The sequence below is a fragment of the Ambystoma mexicanum genome, chromosome 7q, assembly GCF_040938575.1.
Source record: "Ambystoma mexicanum isolate Mex_15411 chromosome 7q, UKY_AmexF1_1, whole genome shotgun sequence".
In the NCBI taxonomy this organism is placed as follows: domain Eukaryota; kingdom Metazoa; phylum Chordata; class Amphibia; order Caudata; family Ambystomatidae; genus Ambystoma; species Ambystoma mexicanum.
The window spans coordinates 1,170,629,454-1,170,648,315 of record NC_090941.1 but is presented as its reverse complement, the minus strand read 5'-3'; positions in this window follow the sequence as shown (position 1 = coordinate 1,170,648,315).

The following is an 18,862-nucleotide window of genomic DNA, read 5'->3' as shown; positions in this document are numbered from 1 at the left end:
CAAAGGTTTACCTCTGCTCCAATCCTGCGACATCCTCGTCCAGACCTCCCTTATGTCGTTGAAACTGATGCGTCCAGTCTAGTAATGGGGGCTGTCCTTTCACAGAGAGACCCAGAAACCGGCTAACTACATCCTGTGGCCTTCTGGTCAAAAAAGTTCTCACCTCCAGAGATTAATTTTGTCATCACGGACAAGGAACTCCTGGCTATCAAATCTGCCTTAAAAGCCTGGAGGCACTACCTTCTGGGGGTCAGACACACCATTACAGTCATCACAGACCACCGAAACCTGCAATATCTCAAAACAGTCAAAGCCAAGTCCTCGCGCCAATTACGGTGGGCCCTTTTCTTCGTCGAATATGATTATGTAATCACGTTTCGACCAGGGGTCAGAAACGGAAAGGCGGATGCCTTATCTCGCATGGGCATAGATGAAATGGTACATAAAGCTCCAGACCCAGTACCTATTATACCTGAAGACAAACTCTTGGGTATCACGACAGCCTTAACACAAGCATAACTACGAAAAAAAATTCAACGGACATGCATCCTGATGTTTTCCTAGCATGGCAAACTCAAGGAGAACAATATACCATCAAGGACCATCTACCCTTTTTTAGGAATCACCTATATGTACCCAAGAAGGAATTCCAACAGCATATTATTTCAAATTATCACAATTCACTGATCGAAGGGCATCCTGGGATCGCCAAAATCCTAGCTAAGGTGAAAGAGAACTTTTGGTGGCCTACCTGGCATAAGGACATCATTCAGTATATTCAGTCCTGCGATGTCTGTGCACAAAATAAATCACAGAAGCAAAAACCATCTGGTCTCCTACAACCATTGGACATTCCTCCAGTTCCTTGGCACACTCTTTCCCTTGACTTCATCACTGATCTACCTCCAAGCCAATGGTTCAACACCATCCTTGTAGTGTGGACTTATTCTCGAAGATGGCACATTTTATTCCTCTCCAAGGCCTCCCAGACGCAGCCACTTAAGCAAAAGTGTTCCTGGAGGGTGTTGTTAAGCTACATGGCTTCCCTTCGGTTCTGGTCTCTGATCAAGGCAGCCAGTTTGTTTCTCACTTCTGGAAAAAATGTTGTGCAATGGCGCAGATCGATGTTCGTCTATCTAGCAGTCACCATCCCCAAATGGACAACCAAAGCGAGAGAATCAATCAGACGCTCGAGCAATATTTACGGTGCATGCTGCACCACGAACAAAGGAATTGGAAAGACTTGCTATGGATAGCTGAATATGCATATAACAATTCCTTGCATTCAAGCACAGGACAAACGCCCTTCTATACCCTTTATGGCAGACATCCACGTACCTCTGAACTAGACCTTCCAGCCAGCTTGGAAATGGCGGCGGTAAAGACTCTACACACAACCATTACTAAGGCTTTCAAGAAGGCGAAGGAACATCTTATTCATGCCAAAGAAAAACAAAAGAGATTCGCCGAACAACACTGGAAAAAGACCCCTGATTATCAAGCAGGAGACAAAGTTTGGTTAGCCGCTAAATTCGGACCCATCAAGGGAACACAGACCTTTCATCCCAGATACTTAGGACCCTATACCATTAAGGCAATTATCAACCCAGTAGCGTGAAACTGGATTTACCACCTAATCTACAAATCCACCCGGTATTTCATGTGTCCCTCTTGAAATCAATGCAACCCTGCACATGGATTGGGGCACTACCTAAGCCCATACTTGTTGACGGAGAACCAGAATTCGAAGTCAATGATATCTTGGACTCTAAATACTCTAGGTCCAAGCTATAATATCTTGTCGATTAGAAAGGATTTGGACCACAAAATAGATCCTGGAAGCCCAGTGAGACCATCCACGCACCGCGTCTAATCAGGAAATTCCCAACTAAACCTGGGCCAGACAGAAGGAACACCGTGAGAGGGGCCTTAGGGGGGGGTGCTGTCACGACCCTCGCCCAAAACCCCCTCTGGCAAACCCATTGGACAGGTGGAGTCAGGACTCGGGCCTCTAGAGCCTGGAATCCTCTTCAAAAGCCCTCCTGGGGCCAGTCCTGGTGCCTATGGCAGAGGCTCATACACCATGAAAAACAATGTGCTTGGAAACTACTTTATTGTGTTGTCAGCCAACATGGAGGCATCCACATAGCTTGGTTCCTAGGAAACAAGCTATGCGGTCTAGTGTTTTGGGTGTGGTAGCCTAGGGACTACTTTACTTGGACTATTTTGTTCGGGCTATTTAAACCACACCCGAGCAAGACAACATGCTTTGCGTTACTTTTCAGTTTGCATCATGACGCTCACTGTGTCCAGCTATACCCCCGAGCCTCGGAGAAGCAGAACCTGCAAGGAGACAAAAGGAACATCATTAGCAGCAGCATCTTACCTGCAGTCTTCATCTTTAGCCACTCGCAGCTACTGAGAACAGCTTCCTCGAATCTGCACGCCTCCCAGACAGAACGACCTGAAACAGGAAGATAGAGGCAACATTAAAGAAAGCAGTAGAGACATTGCAAATTATGAACTGCTCAAAAGGCTTACCTGGCTGGTCGCCTCTCGGCTGGCACCACTCCGGACATTCCACACGCGCTGAAGAACGCTGTGAGCTACAAGGAAAGAAGGAAAACACAGGTTAGCAAAGGCAAGACATCGCAGCGCTGCGCATAGCGCTTACTTACCGCATCATAGCGCCATCATTTACCAGCTGGGCTCAACCAAGCCAGTTCACCACGCTGAAGCTCCGCATACCTAAGGGAGAAAAAGAGTCATTATTAAACAAAGAAAGGCATGCAGGATAGCAGCAATACTAAAGAACAGCAATAAGACCTACCATAACAATATCAAACGGGCCAGCGTCAGTGAAGTAACTGGACCGCACACACCCACGAAAGACAACGCGCCCTGCAAAGAAGGCAGGACGGAGAGCATGCCTAACTCTACCACAAGGTGAGGAGAGGGCCCCGGAGGGGCTGAAATCATACGGGGGTTGGAGGGAGGATACTTACCCTGGTCGGTCAGTCTTGAACACAGTCCTCCTGTATTTTCAGGCAGAACCTTTTCCGCAGACCACATATGGGCAAAACTGAGAAGTATACCAGCGAGTAACCCTGCTGGGTGGCGTCCCTGTGGATACCAGGTGAGCGTAACATGGACCACAACTACAAAATCACACTCCAAAGCTGCCTTCCAACCAACTTCAAATGCCTTCAAATAAACAAGAAAAACAAAAAAGGAGGAGGCATTGCAATATCATTCAAAGAACACCTGGAAATAAAAACAGACACACTGCTCAACATCCTTAACTGCAAAACCATGGTAATACACCTAACAGAGAGCCCAAAAACCAACATCACATTCATCCTGGTGTACAGACCACCGACATATGATGCAACCTTCATGGACAACTTCATAGAAGCCATCACCAACATAGCCATCAACCACGAACATCTAATAATTTATTTATTTGTTCATTCGTATTTTTAAAGCACACATCAGCCCGAGGGCATCGTGGCACTGTTACAGATTAGACATGATTGCTGGTGACAGAGTAGGGTTACAGGGTAAGGTTTTAGTGGTTACATGGAAGTTAGTATTTCAGGAGCATATTTAGGTTACATAGGATTAAATGGCAGATATGATGCGTTACAATAGTTGCATAGGCTTACAATATGAACTAGGTGCATTACATTTCAGTTTAGGGTGAGAAGGGAGGTATCTAGGTTGGGGGCAAGGGTATAGGGTTATGTGAATAGTATGGTTTTGAGGGATTTCCGAAAGGATCACAGAGAGGGTTCTGCTCTGAGAGAGTTAGGAAGGGTGTTCCAGAGTTTAGGAGCTACGTATGGGAGGCCAATGCCGCCGGCTTTAGCTCTTCTTATGGTTGGTATGCGGATATGGTTCGCAAGGTGGCTTCTTTTAGGACGGACGGATGAGTTCTTGGTTATGGTTTCTGATAAGTAGGATGGTGCTGTGAGATTGATGCATTTGTGTGTGAGAGTGAGGATTTTGAAATTGATTCTTACTTTGACTGGGTCCCTGTGTGCTTTTCCTCTGGCCTGTGTTACGTGGTCAAATTTGGGGATGTGCAATGCGGCGTGGAGCGTGTTATTTTGCACTATTTGGAGTCTGTTTATGTTTTTGGTTGAGGTGCCAGCTAGGAGGGTGTATCAATAGTCGAGTCTAGCTCCTGTTGTGGCTCTGGCGATTGAGAGGCAGTTAGCAGAAGATAGGAAGGGTTTTAAGGCATAAATGAGTTTGGTAGTGAGCACTGAGGCGGAGGAGATGGTGCTGCTTACTTGCCTAGTCATGGAGAGTGTAGAGTCTAAGTAGACTCCTAGGATCTTAACCGATATGGAGACAGGGATGTTAGTGTTGTCAATGGAGATGTGTGAGTATTCAGGGCTAAGTTTGGATAGAATGTCCTCAGGGGCTAGGATGATTATCTCAGTTTTATCAACATTTAAACAAAGACCGTTAATAGCCATCCATGATTGGATGGTGGAATATATTTTAAGGAGTGCTTCTGTGTCTTGGATATAGTCTCCGGTGAGAGGGAGGAGGACTTGGGTATCATCGGCATAGTTTGTGTAGGCTATGCCGAGCATGTCCAACAACGCAAAGAGAGGTTTGGTGAACAGGTTATAGAGGGTAGGTGCAGTGCATGACCCTTGTGGGACACTACAGTTGATGGTGGCAGGTGGTGCGTTGGCCAGGTCTGAGTACACTTTCATGGCCCTTCCTTCTAAGAATTAAGTTATCCAAGTGGTAGCCTTATGAGAGGAGTGGGCTGTGTTGAATAGGTGAGAAGTGAGGATGTCATGGTCCACAAGATCAAACGCGTTGGAGATATCGAGGAGGAGCAGGAGGGCAGGTTTGCCATTGTCCATTATTTTGATAATTTGATTCTTTAAGTCTAGGAGGGTGGTTTCTGTCCCATGGCCCTTATGGAAGCCTGATTGTCTTCTGCCTAAGATGGCATTAGTTTCCAGGAAGTGTTGGACTTGGTTGTGGGTGGCCTTGTCCAGGATTTTGAGGAGGAAGGGAACGGTAGTGATGGGGCAATAGTTGTTGTGGGAGGCTGGGTCAAGGGAGGGTTTTTTTTAGGAGCAGGTGAACCCATGCTTCTTTTAGGCATTGTGGTATGATTCCAGATGAGAATGAGGCATTGATGAATGCTGTGCTGATGGGGATGAGAGAGTCTGCGCATTCTTTGATGTTGGTCGGTGGGCAGATGTCCCCTTAGCAAATGGATGGTTTGATTTTTTTGAGAAGATCAGAGACTTCCAGTTCTGTGATGTCTCTGAAAGCAAAGAGGGGTGTTTGCGGGAGAGGATTGTGAGAGGAGGGAGGAGGAGGACTGTCCCGGTTGGGGAGAGCCTTGCACTGAGATGCTATTTTATCTTGAAGCATTTTTACTTTGTTGATGAGGGTAGTCTGGATGCCTGTGCACCATGCTTCATCCTTGGTGATTTCATTTGGGCTGGATGCGAGGGTGGTGAGTTCTTTAAAAATAGAGAACATTGCTCTAGATTTGGAGTTGGCTTTAGAGATTCTTTGGTTGTAGGATTCAGATTTGGTTAGAAATATGGAATCTTTGTATGCCGGTGATATCTCTTTGAATTCGTTAAGGGAGGATTGCCTGGGCAATCATCCTGGAGGACTTCAACATCTGGTTTGAAGACAGTCGTGCCAACTCCCAAAAATCATTGATTGAACCACTCACTACCATGAAACTACGACAACTAGTCAAAGGGGCAACACACTCGGCAGGAGACACTCTCGAGGCAATTTTCGCCATGGAAAAACTCATCACCACGGCACTGCCAATACAACTACTGTGGAGCGACCATCTCATCATCCCATTCGTGATCACTCTGCCAACTCAAGTCTACATCCAACCTCCTAAACTCACAACCACCACAAAAAGAAACTGGAAACATGTCAAAGAAAGCAACCTTTTCAAACAAGTGGAGATAACCAAACCCTCAACTACAGAACTACAGCTAGCTGACCTAGATGGGAACACGTAGCTACTACACAAATGGATTGCAGATAAAATTGACAAGATCGCACCAGAAAAACCATTCACCCCATCAAAAAAAGAGCATTGGCAAAATGGTTCACCCCGCTACTAAGCACCATGAAAAAGGAAAACAAAAAGATGGAACTAGAATGGAGAAAAGAATACAACCCAGGCAAAAAAACACTGTTGCACAAACAAATCCGTGCATACAAGGAGGACATTCAAAAGGCAAAGAGAAGGCATTATGATGACAGAATCACCAATGCCACCAACACACAAAAAGAAATGTTCAACATCGTTAAAGAGATGAGAAACCCACCAGGCTGCAACAACACCCCAACCCCCTCAGAGAAACTGTGCAACGATCTGGCAGACCACTTAAAAAAGAAAAAATCAATGACATCTGACAAACCATACAAAACAGACCAACCAACCACAACATACAAACAAACAAACCTAACACAGAACAACAGCGCAAACTCCAAAACGTTCCTGAAATAGCAGCAGAGGAATTCGCCATGCTGGTAAAACACAGCAAGAAAGCAGGATCATCCATGGATCCCTGTCCCCGGGACATCTACAAACCAATCTTCACACAAGGAACGCCAGCAGAATAGTACAGAGACCTTCTAAATCTATCACTAGCAACAGGAACTGTACCAAGGAGCTTCAAATCAGCATATATCAAACCACTTCTGAAAAACACAAGTGGCGACGTAGAAGACCTCTCCAAGTACAGGCCGATTTCAAACATTCCCTACCTGGCAAAACTCCTGGAAACATACGTGTACAAAATAACCCAAGAACATGTAGAAAAACACCACCTGCTAGACCCAGCTCAAATAGGTTTCAAACCTGCAAGAGCAATGGAAACAGCACTATTATCCATCTGGGACGACCTAAAAACTAACGCAGACTCAAACACAACCTCAGCCCTTATTCTACTCAACCTTTCCACAGCCTTCTCCACAGTTAGCCATGACACCCTTACCAAAAGACTAGAAGACATAGGCATAACAGACACAGCACTACTCTGGACTAAATCATTCCTAGCAGACAGAACAGAAACCGTATGATTAAACCCTACAAATCCACCCCACAAGTTAATGACTGTGGAGTGCCACAAGGATCCTCACTATCACCACTGTACCTCAACATCTACCAGACCCCAGTTATCAGAATCTTCAAAAAATACAACATTATATGCTACAACTACGCAACTGATACTCAAATCATCTACAAAATCGAAGACACCCAAGCTGATCACTCAACCCTAATCGAGTGTCTAAAATAAGTCTTCAACTGGATGAATGCCAACAACCTGAAAATCAACCCAGGAAAGACAGAAATCATGATCATATCCAAAAACCAAGAGTACGAAATCACCATCCCATGGCCAACGGAAATGGGAACCGCACCATCACCTTCTAAGGTAGTAAATAATCTGGGAGTCCTGATGAACAACACCCTAATCTTAGAACCACAAATAAAAGCAACAGTCAAGAAATGCTTTTTTCTTTTCCACACGGCAAGAAGAATCCTACCTTTCCTCTCCTTCATGCACAAAACACTCACAATCGTGCCCTCATTATAGCGCTTGCCATATCAGGCTTACACTCATTAACCAGAAGGTTTTGCTGAATTTACCATCATTAATTCATTGTTAATTATATCCAAAAGACGTGTGAGAGATAAAATCAGGGAAGTGTTATCACCCCAGATGCATCAAAGCCATAAGGATTCCCTTGCAGAGTTGTTATCATCTTTAAAAAAAGGTCCCAAAGCACTGGAATCTGACAGGTAAGAAATGAGAGCCTACTGTTAGGCAGAATCACATGCAGTACCCTTTGGGAGCGCTACACACAATTAAGACTACAGGTGGCAGTACAATTTCACCTTTGGTACAAGCCTGTACTACACAGTAAAGTGATAGCAGTGGCTGAGCAGCCACACTTATCTCAAGAGTAAAGTGAGCAGTACAAGAGGTTACAGAAAGGACTAGCATTCACAGCGGTTCAAACAAACACGTTCTCAAGGTTTCTTGGTAAAAGAATATACACTTATTTACACAGTTTGTTTGTTTCATTCTTTGTGTTGCGCACCAGACCCCAAGGTAAAAGGGCACATTGCATACGACAACTTACATCTTGGTTACATAATAGTTTAGGCACATACACTACCATTAATGTACAAAGACAAACAAAAAGAGAAACAAAAATAAGTATGTATATACCCTAACGAGGCAGTAAACACTAAGAGACAGGTGCGTATATACAAGGATGCCAGCTGGCCAGGCGGGGGTGGACAGGCATAGTCAGTCATGGGTGATTGGACTCTGTTACTTATTTTTCCGAATCTTTGATCCACGTTATGGTCAGTTTGAAAACATTTCACTCATAGAGCAGCTCAATATCACACACTAATATGCTACAATACACAACCAATAAGTTACTGAACAAGTTTAGCTCCTGTGAAGTGGGAGACAAATGGCACTTTAGTTACTTTTAAAATGGGTCAAAAGACAAGGTTATAAGAATTAATAGCAAACATACTTTCTTAGGTAGGGCAAAGAGTTTCAGTTCACTACAACCAGCAATTGAATTCAAAAGGCCTGGGCCAAAGTCAATGGTTCGGAGTCTTGTATAGGATAGCACAGGTCTGGTATTAAACGGTAAAGTTCTTGCCACGGTTTTTAGAAGAATTTTGTCAGACGAAAAGTTAGTTGTTGGCTTAGGGAAGGACAAGCCTTCAAAGTTGGGAAAGTTTCACAAACTTTCACTGCAGCCAAAAGGATTTCTTGATCGGATTTGCGCACCACCTTGAAAGTGAAGAAAAGCTGTAGCTGAGGCAATTGTTCCTGGCAGACCATGCAGATTTTGCTGTTCATGAGCTCCAGTCATGGGGACAAGGAGGAGGACATCACAAGGTTCCTGCACTGCCCAGGGAAGAGGCCACGCACTTGGGAAAACGTTACTTTAAGGTGTAAGTGCCTTAAAGACCACACTGGTTTCCTTCTCACTGGCTATCCAGTTTTTAGCAGTACTCTGCAGAAAATTTGAACAGTTCTAGAGATGGTGTCCAGGTGACTTGTGAGTTGGTTGTTCCCACCAAATTCTAGGGAAGAAGGTATCCTTGAAGGGCTTCTCTGTCGATGGAGTTTCAGGTAATTTGGACCTGCAGCAGGGATTCACCGGTGGACCAGGAGTTGCAGCAGTCGTCTTCCTTCAGCTCATCTTCAGTTCTTTCATTTTCATTTATCGACTCTGCTTTCCAAGTCCCAGAGATCTGCTTTTAAACTTTTTTCTCCCATTCATTCCAGCCTGGCTGTCACTCACCCAGCAGGGTGGCTGTCCTTGCCAGTCAGACAGCCAATCACATTAGAGTGCATTTGGGTCTCCTAGGAGACTAAGCATAGGGAGTTTCAGGCACCTCCCTCACATCCTGTCCACCCCAGACATACAGGTGCCAGAGGAGGGCTTCAGCACTGAAGCCCGCCAAAAGCCAACGAACAAAGGGACCAAACCTGGTTTGGCACGCAGAGACAAACACAAGAAGGACCTTTCCTAAAATAAATGGTGAAAAATGTTGACCAGAGTCTGTTTTTACAGATAGGTCTTGGGCGCCATATTGAAAAACATGGCTGACCCGATTTTTAACTACCGTTGTTCACGGTCGGGAAAAATCTTGGTAGTTTGATCTAAACCACTGCCACCAGCCATTTCAAGTGGGAACGGGTAACATTTGACTGTTACATGAGTGTTTAGATCAGGGGATGCTAAGCAACCCCTCCAGTACTCTATAGTAAGATAGTGTGTGCTGGGTCTGTAAATTTAAAAAGACTAGTAAAGTCAATTTAACTTTACATGCTCTGGGAGACAGTAATCAGTCCCAGAGAAGGAAACCTAGCGAAGTCTGAAAGACACCCCTGTGCCACTGCACTAATGGTGCTGTGTGACACACAAGAAAAAGATGATGCCTATGGAGTTGTTTTAAAGCCCCATATCCAAAGAACACAAAAGTAAAACACATTGAAAAATGAAAAGTTCAAAGTCCCAAAATATAGCAAAAGACCTGGAGGGCTCTAAGGTAGAGGGAATTTAGCACTTGTGTGAGAATTCTCCCTAACACATGATGTGACCAGAAGTTTCAAAGTTTCATCCTGATCATTGCTGCAACAGAATCTACACCCAATCACGGACACTTCACCTTTGGTAGTGCCCTTGTTTCCCCAGAGTTCAATTCTGTCCTTGGTGTGAAGTTGATTTAGCCTGAATCTTAAAAACATAATACAGGCTTTTTCACACGGAAAACACCTCAAATAGGCAGCATGTGGGCCTCTCTTCTTAAAAATAGAGAATATTCCTTATAAGAACTGTAGTTATTTATAGTTTCTGTTGTACATACCCAATCACACTCAAACTATTTATTTTTCTCATATCCTGGATGATCAGTCAGTTTTAATTTACTCACACCTATTTTCCCAAGAATTATATTCATTATTTTACAAAACCATGATAGAGAGGTGGGCTTTGCATATGTCACTGTTTTATCCCATGGTTCACGTGTCTGCATAAGTCTAGAATAGCCTGAATAAAAGCAATAGGGTCTTCAATCTTGAGTTCAGACTTCCTTCTGCCCTCATCATCCTTGAACTTTCCTTTGGTTTCGATATGGTCATTCAAGCCATCATGATCAGCCAAGTCCGGGAGAACCTGGGCATCATGAATCAGGCCCTGTAGTGGTTGACCTCCTTCCGCCTGGACCGACCCTCCCAGCTCCAACTTGGGGCCTTTCTCTCCACCACCTCTCTCTCCACATGTGTTTCCCAGGACTCTATCGTCTCACCTTGGCTCTTCAATGTCGACCTGGCCACTTTGGCCCAACACATCTCTACCTTCTACTCTAACTTTCAGTTTTATGCAGATGAGAGTCAGCACTTTCAGGCTCCCCTCAGCCTCCTCTACTCTCTCGCTCATTCCTGAATGTCTATCCGTGATTCGGGATTGATGCTGCTCCAATGATCTCTGCCTTAATGCCAGTAAGATGGAGATCCTTCTCACTGGGAACCCTGCTAACGTGTTCCCTCTCTCACTCTGGCCGCCCTTCTTGGGTGCTCTTCTTTTGCTTTCCTGTGAGGCAAAAAACCTTAGTGCCATCTTTGATTCAACACTCTCCTTATATCCTCATATAAGGGACCATGCCAAGAAGGCCCATTAGCAGCAGCACCTCCTTAAAGATATTCTTCCTTTTCTTACTTTCCCCCAGACGCTCACTGTATCCAGAGCCCTGGTTCTCTCTAGGCTGGACTACTGCAACAGCCTCTTTCACAATCTCTCTGCCTCTACTCTGTGCCCTCTACAACTAATCCAGAACAGGACTGTGAGACCTATCCTGGCCTCAAGCCCAGAGGCTGTATTTGTCCAGCTCTTAAATCCCCCCACTGGCTCCTGGTGGCTGCGAGGATCAAGTTCAAGACCCTCTGTATCACCCACAAGGCTTTATGTGCCGAGGGCCTGTACTACACCCAACTCTCTCTTCCAAAATACCTTCCTTCTCGAGCCCTTCACTCAGCCACCTCCAACTCTCTGAGGGTCAGACGCTTCTCGAGGCAGAGTGTGGGGGGTAGATCTCTCTCCTCTGCAGATGCCTCCACTGGAATTGCCTCCCTGCCCCTCTAAAACTTGACCCGGGCCATCTGAAGTTCTGAATACTGCTCAAAACATCCATTTTCTCCTCTGCTTTCACTCTTCCCCTTCTGGCCTACCTGCCTGATGCACTGACTGGTTGCTTGGCTACCCCCAGAGTCTCAAGAGTACCAAGCTCTTCCATGATCAGTCTCTCTTACACTGCCTCTGGGCCTACCACACACTTAGGGGCTGTAACTGTTACCTCTACAGCCCCCTGCCTCCTTGCACTTACCCAGAGCCATACTGCCTTGGCTGAACTCACTCAGAGCATTGCTGCCCTGATTGCATTTACCCGTAGCGCTCCCTGGCACTTATCCCCTCTCCCTTCCCCTTGCACTTTTGAACAGTTGCACTTGCACAATCTGAATTGACACCAGGACTAGTAAGGCCTCCCTCTGTCTTTCCACCCTTGTCTTATTGCACCTAGAAACACTCGCGTATAGGCGCGTTATAAATTGCATATCATATCATGTCAACCATATCATATCATTCTCTCTCATTTTCCTAGTCTTAATCACACCCATATCTGATGTATCAGAATATTGTACTCTGAGCGCCCGTCATACATCAGCTCTGAAATTATTAAATGGTGCTCCATTATGTGTTGTGTGTTGCGCAGTCTCACTTGGGTATCCTGCTCTCTTCCAAATGTCATCAGCTCTCTCCACTAGAAGGGTTGCTAGTAAACCTTTTACATCACCTATAGCTAACGTCATTCCTTATGTTATTTTCTCTAATGCATGAACCCATTACCCACACCGCAAATTAAATTAGGTAATTTCAATCTTAAATTATCCTTATCCATTTGTGCCCATGGTTATATTTTGCTCCTCCTCACCCTTTCTCTAAAAATGGGAATTATGAAAATCCTTGCCAATAATCATTGCTGCCTACACATTGTGTTTTTTGGGTAGGGCTATTGCCGCCAGTTTGTCTTCGTCCTGTTAATGCCCGTAATCTGCTTATTTAAGGCGAGGGTACATCCTCTGTACTGCGCAATCGTCCTTGTGATCGATCAGCATATAATGCTGATTCTGGTGTTCTTTCTTTGGGGTCCTCTAAATCTGACCATTTTACCCCTGTGTCTATGCTCGATTCTTTTGTAAAGCCACATGCGCCCTCCCTTTCGCGCTCTCGTTTTCTTCTCTCTCTTCGTCTGACATTATTATACCCCAACTCGTATGACGGTTGTCCTCCGCCACATCATCAAGATCTAATCTACTTAAAGACAGCGTTCCATGCTCGTCTGTTATCGTGTCATCTAACCTTTCTTCAATTTCCCTTGATAGAGATCCTTCTTCATTTTCTTGGGTTTTATGCCCACCTTTATTCCTTATTTGTCAAGATAAGGTTCCAAGTCTCTGTGCTACGTCTTCTGTATCCTGTTCATCAGCTGATGCTGATTTCAGCATCCCTTGCAGCTCCCTACGGGGCTGTTGTGACCCTCTCTCTTCCTCCAATAGTTCTTGTGCATCAATCAGCACTATGCTCCTAAGGCATAGATTTTCTATATCATCTTTTACTCCTCTGCTTCTATTTCTTTCTTCTTTCTTTTTTCTTATTTCCCTTAGTTACTCTTCCTCTCACCTTCATTGCAAGCTGCATACTTTCATTCTTTGTGTTTCTCTCTCCTCTCGTTTCTTTTCTTCTAACCTTTCCTTTTCTTGTCTCATACCTTCTCCGTTCTTCCCTTTGTTTACATTCTCTGTCTTGGTCTTCATTATATATTCTCTCTTCTTCCTTCTCACGCTTATCTCTTTCCTCTCTTTCTTGAAACAACATTAATGCCATTATTGTCTAGCATGAGTAATATGTGTCATCCCATCCATTCATTCAGTACTAAGGATATTCCCATAGTGTTAGTATTTATTTCCATCTGCTTCCTTGTTTCTTCCTCTATCTCTATCTGTTTGTCTTGTCTGTCCTTTCTCTCATCACGCTGTTTACTTTCATCGCGTGTCGATATATATTTATGTTCTCTGCTATTGCTCTCTTCTGTATTGTCCATGCTGTTATAAGCGGTGGTGCATATGCTGGATTAACATAACCGCTGCTGCTTTCAATTCCTTTAAAGGATAAAATCCCTTTTCTTCAGTGTCTACACTCCTGTTTTTATGGGGAGTAAGGAAGCCGAGGGCATTGCATACTCCCATTTATGCTCATTAAGCACCCACTCCTTCTCGGCTGTGTCACATTTTCCATATCTCGAAGACCGCCAACCTTTTCTGCAACTTTTTTCCCTTATATGTGGCATGCAAATATGTCCTCATATGCCACAATACTGTTCGACAGTGAACCCTCTTGAAGCTACGGCAAACGTGTCTTATTGGTCATGCCTCAAATCCATTTCAAATGATATGTCCTTTTCTTCACTGTATATCTCAGCAATGTCCCACACAGATGTAAAAGAGGAGTGTCTCCCATGATGGAAAGTCGATCTCGACTGCTGATACTCACCCAATGCTTTATCTGGTTCTTTATTTGATCAAATATACTGCTTTGATCAATTTGAGAAGGCACCATTAATTGCTGCCTGTTAATCCGAAATCAAGATTTTTTGTTGCTTTTTGAAAAAAACTCTATGTAACTTTGTTCCTTTTGTTTCTTTGTTTATTCTTTCTATCAATTTCTGTTATTTTGTTTTTTTATTATTGATTTTCTAAAAGTCTCTGCTTTATTTATTTATTTCGTTACTATGATTTTTACCTTTTTGATTGAAGTCAATCTTTTGGTCACAAAATCTACTTTTCACTATCGTTTTATATCTATTAGTCTAAATACAACAGCTATGTTTATATTGACATTTCATAACCCCATACACATGTGCACTTTTATAAATGTTCTGCCTACGCCTTTCTTTACTTATCTTTAGTAAATGTATCTTGTTTCTTAGTTTTACTTCACTTTGAATTTTGATATGCACGCTTCTTATTGGCTTAGCCTCAGGAATCCTTGAGACCAGCTGTTTGGAGTCTTTTTAGTGCATACCCTTCTGCCCCTTTTGGGACCGGGAATCAAAGTATCTACTCCTTTGCTTTATAATCCCCAAAAAATCCTGTTATTTTTGAACATATTTATTCATAACACAATCCCTCCCCTCCATTTTTGCAAATACTTCAGGTGAGTAAACCAATGGCAGGGAAATATAGAGATCATGAACACAGTCCAATGGTAAGTAACCTCACTTGTTTTAGCAACTCAGAAAATGTTCTGTTGTAGGAATAAAAAGGGTTATTCAACACCAGCACTAGCAGGGCAGTACTTTAAGGGACGTGTAATACTTTTCAGAGGCCTTGCGGCTTTAGCCGTTCATCCCTATCAAGGAATGAGTTCTTCATGTAATACTTTTCAGATGCCTTAAGGCTTCAGCCATCCATCCCTATAAAGGAATGAGTTCTTTATGTAATACTTTCAGAGACCTTAAGGCTTCAGCCGTTCATCCCTATCAAGGAATGAGTTCTTCATGTAATACTTTTCAGAGACCTTAAGGCTTCAGCCGTGCATCCCTATCAAGGAATGAGTTCTTCGTGTAATACTTTTCAGAGGCCTTAAGGCTGTAGCCGTCCATCCCTATCAAGGTACGAGTCCTTCATGGAATACTTTCCAGAGGCCTTAAGGCTTCAGCCATCCATCTCTATCAAGGAATGAGTTCTTTGTTCAGCCGTCCATCCCTATCAAGGAATGAGTTCTTCATGTAATACCTTTCAGATGCCTTAAGGCTTTCAGCCGTCCATCTCTATCAAGAAATGAGTTCTTCGTATAATACTTTTCAGAGGCCTTACGGCTTTTGCCGTCCATCCCTATCAAGGAATGAGTTCTTCATGTAATACTTTCCAGAGGCCTTAAGGCTTCAGCCGTCCATTCCTATCAAGGAATGAGTTCTTCGTTCAGCCGTCCATCCCTATAAAGGAATGAGTTCTTCGTTCAGCCATCCATCCCTATCAAGGAATGAGTTCTTCATGTAATACTTTTAAGATGCCTTAAGGCTTCAGCCGTCCATCCCTATCAGAGAGTTCTTCGTGTAATAGTTTTCAGAGCACTTAGGGCTTTAGCCATCCATGCCTATCAAGGAATGAGTTCTTCAAAGTCAGAGTGGAGGTTAAGTAGAGAAGGCACAGCAGCAGAAAAGGCACAGTTCCAGAGGATACTTCTATTACAGGAGAATAAAATACTTTATTGGATCATAAAATGGTTCAGGGACCTTGGGAATGGCACCCAATAGGGGCGCAACCATTACCCCTGGGTGAACGGTATTTGTGAACACCCAAACACCAGAATCTGCACTCTAGCAGCAAAGGAGCGACACAATGACTTGAGGTTTGTACTACAAAGAGTCCAACAGAACCTGAGGAGTTGTGAAGATGTAGCTGGACTATTTCACGGTGCAGCAGCCGTGGACCCAGTTTCATGTTTGCTGGTCCTGGTGATGAAAGGGGGGACTCTGGAAGGGATGTCACTGAAGCAGACAAGAGAAAGGACGCCCATCAAAGGATACTTCATGATCCAATGTCAGTTTACTGCAGATTTGGTGCCTTTTCATGGACACCAAGAGGGAACATTTACCACCCGGTTAATCCTCCTCGATTTGTTGGTCCTGCACTGTCATGAGGGGTCTTTGAGGGGAATTTTGCTTCTGGAGGTGAAAATGGACCTCACCAAAGTTCTGGGATTTTTCGTTCACGGAAAGATGATGCAATACAGTATGGTCAGAGGTCAAATGGTGTTTACGGTTTGAAGCACAGGAAGATCACAGCACATCGTGGGATGGTTCGTCTTATAGGTTGTCGTATGTCAAATTGGTCTGACCAGCAAAAGGAAAGGAGTCGCCCTTCTCTGGCCTCCCTTTCAATTTGAAAACAGGGTCCGGCAGCAGTGGTCTCTTCATGGTTGCTGGAAGAGGCTGAAGGTGTCTATGGTTGGCTTCTTCAGGTCTTCTGTTCCAGTAGTCAATTTGTATTTTGCCTTAGGATCCCCACCTTTATGAGAATTTCACACTCATCCTCTGCAAACTCTCCCTGCAGTTTACAGAAAGGGGCAGGTGGCTGTATAATCAGGACAGACAGCCTCCAGTGGCAACTGGTTCTTTTCAGGCATTCCAGAAAACACAGGTTTGGGATCCTCCCATGCTTCCTGTCCTCACAGACACACTGGAGCCTTGGGGTGGGGGGTACCAAATGGTTCCCGCCAAATACAAAACTCAAACCAGTACCTCCTCCACCCAGGATGGCAGAAGAAGGACCAAGAAAGGACAACCATACAAGAAATGGTGATAAAAGGAAGAAGCCACCAATTTGGAACATTGGTGGCTTTTCTGCATCTGCAAAGGCAGCCAGTGATCAATAAATGCACACAAGTCAGTAGAACACATCCACTGCCACCTCCCATAACTGTATGCTTGTCACTAAAGCAGAAATGTTACAGGAGCAGTGAGAAAGGGGATACAAGGTAACCCCTCAGCACTCCACATAGGGTGGTGTCTGCTGAGCTCTCAAAAGTACAGACTCAAGGCCAACTTCAAAGCACTAATTGACACTGGACTGTTGAGGTGATGATGGATCACATTTTAATTGGTGTGAAGCCTGTGCTAAGACAAGCTCACCCGCACCAGGTTGTTCGGTCTGTGTGCTGCTCACATAGGTAGAAAATTACTGAAGGGGGTTAGAAGCCAACCAATTGAAGGGGACCACGTAGTTGTGGGTCCTTTAATTTGTGTAGCCAATGTGACATCGTACATTTAGTGATGTTCATAGTGGCCATTTTGAAGTGAGGGCTTAGTTGCATCGCCTGATGTTAAATATCCAATTATCCCTCTCGGTTACTCTATAGAGATATAACACCTATGCTTAGTTGTTCACTTGGAACCAATCCCGCTTCCCGCTAAGTTTCTGTAGTTTGCCACATAGGCTGATATTGGTAATGACACAGGTCAACACGTCAGCTATGACCAATTATGGGTATAAGAACCCAGCTGTTTTATGAAATGACTGAGAGTTAGAGTATCGAGCGATTGCTGATGTTCGTTGTCCTCCCCATTTTATAGACTTGTTAATAAAACGGACTCACTTTTGACAAACTATTTGTGTCATCTTGATTATTGATGTATGATTAAAATCTGCATCCTCATCCATGTCCAGGGTACCGCTACTCATCTTGAAGCGCTGGGAGCCTCCAGTTCAGCAGCATCCGTCGCTGCCGCATAATCATCTGGGTTATTATGACATTCACGTCATGACTTGGTGGGTGTGAAGTGTCCTACGCTACCTATAACCACCCAGGTATTTATGTGGGTTCTGCAGGATTGCCTGCTGCCGCATAAACACCCAGCTAATTATGCCATTCACATGCATCTGTGCTGCTGAATGTGAAATGCCCTATGCTACCTTTAACCACCCAGGTATTTATGAGGGTTCAGCAGCATCCGGCGCTGCCGCATAATCACCCGGGTACTTATGACATTCACATCATGCATCTGTGCTGCTGGTTGTGAAGTACCCTACGCTACCTGTAACCACCCAGGTATTTATGAGGGTTCTGCAGGATTGCCTGCTGCCGCATAAACACCCAGCTAATTATGCCATTCACATTATGCATCTGTGCTGCTGAATGTGAAATGCCCTAAGCTACCTTTAACCACCCAGGTATTTATGAGGGTTCAGCAGCATCCGGCGCTGCCGCATAATCACCCGGGTACTTATGACATTCACATCATGCATCTGTGCTGCTGGGTGTGAAGCATCCTCGAGTACCTTTAACCACCCAGGTTTTTATGAGGGTTCAGCAGCATCCGGCGCTGCCGAATAATCACCCGGGTACTTATGACATTCACATCATGCGCCTGTGCTGCTGGCTGTGAAGTGCCCTACGCTACCTTCATCCACCCAGTTATTTATGAGGGTTCTGCAAGATTGGGCGCTGCCTCATAATCACCTGGTACTTAGGATATTCATATCATGTTCCTGTGCCTCTGGTTGTACTGTTGTCTGAACTGCTTTCAAACCTCCTTGATAAATGCTCTCAGTTTTTCTTCCATGTGACAGCCCCGTCCAGATTAAGGAGGCACACTGGGTACCTCAACCCTCATGCTGACTGCCTGTGCAGTACGGGGGGAGCATCCCAGGACCTAACACATCACGGGCGCTTAAAGTTATAAACA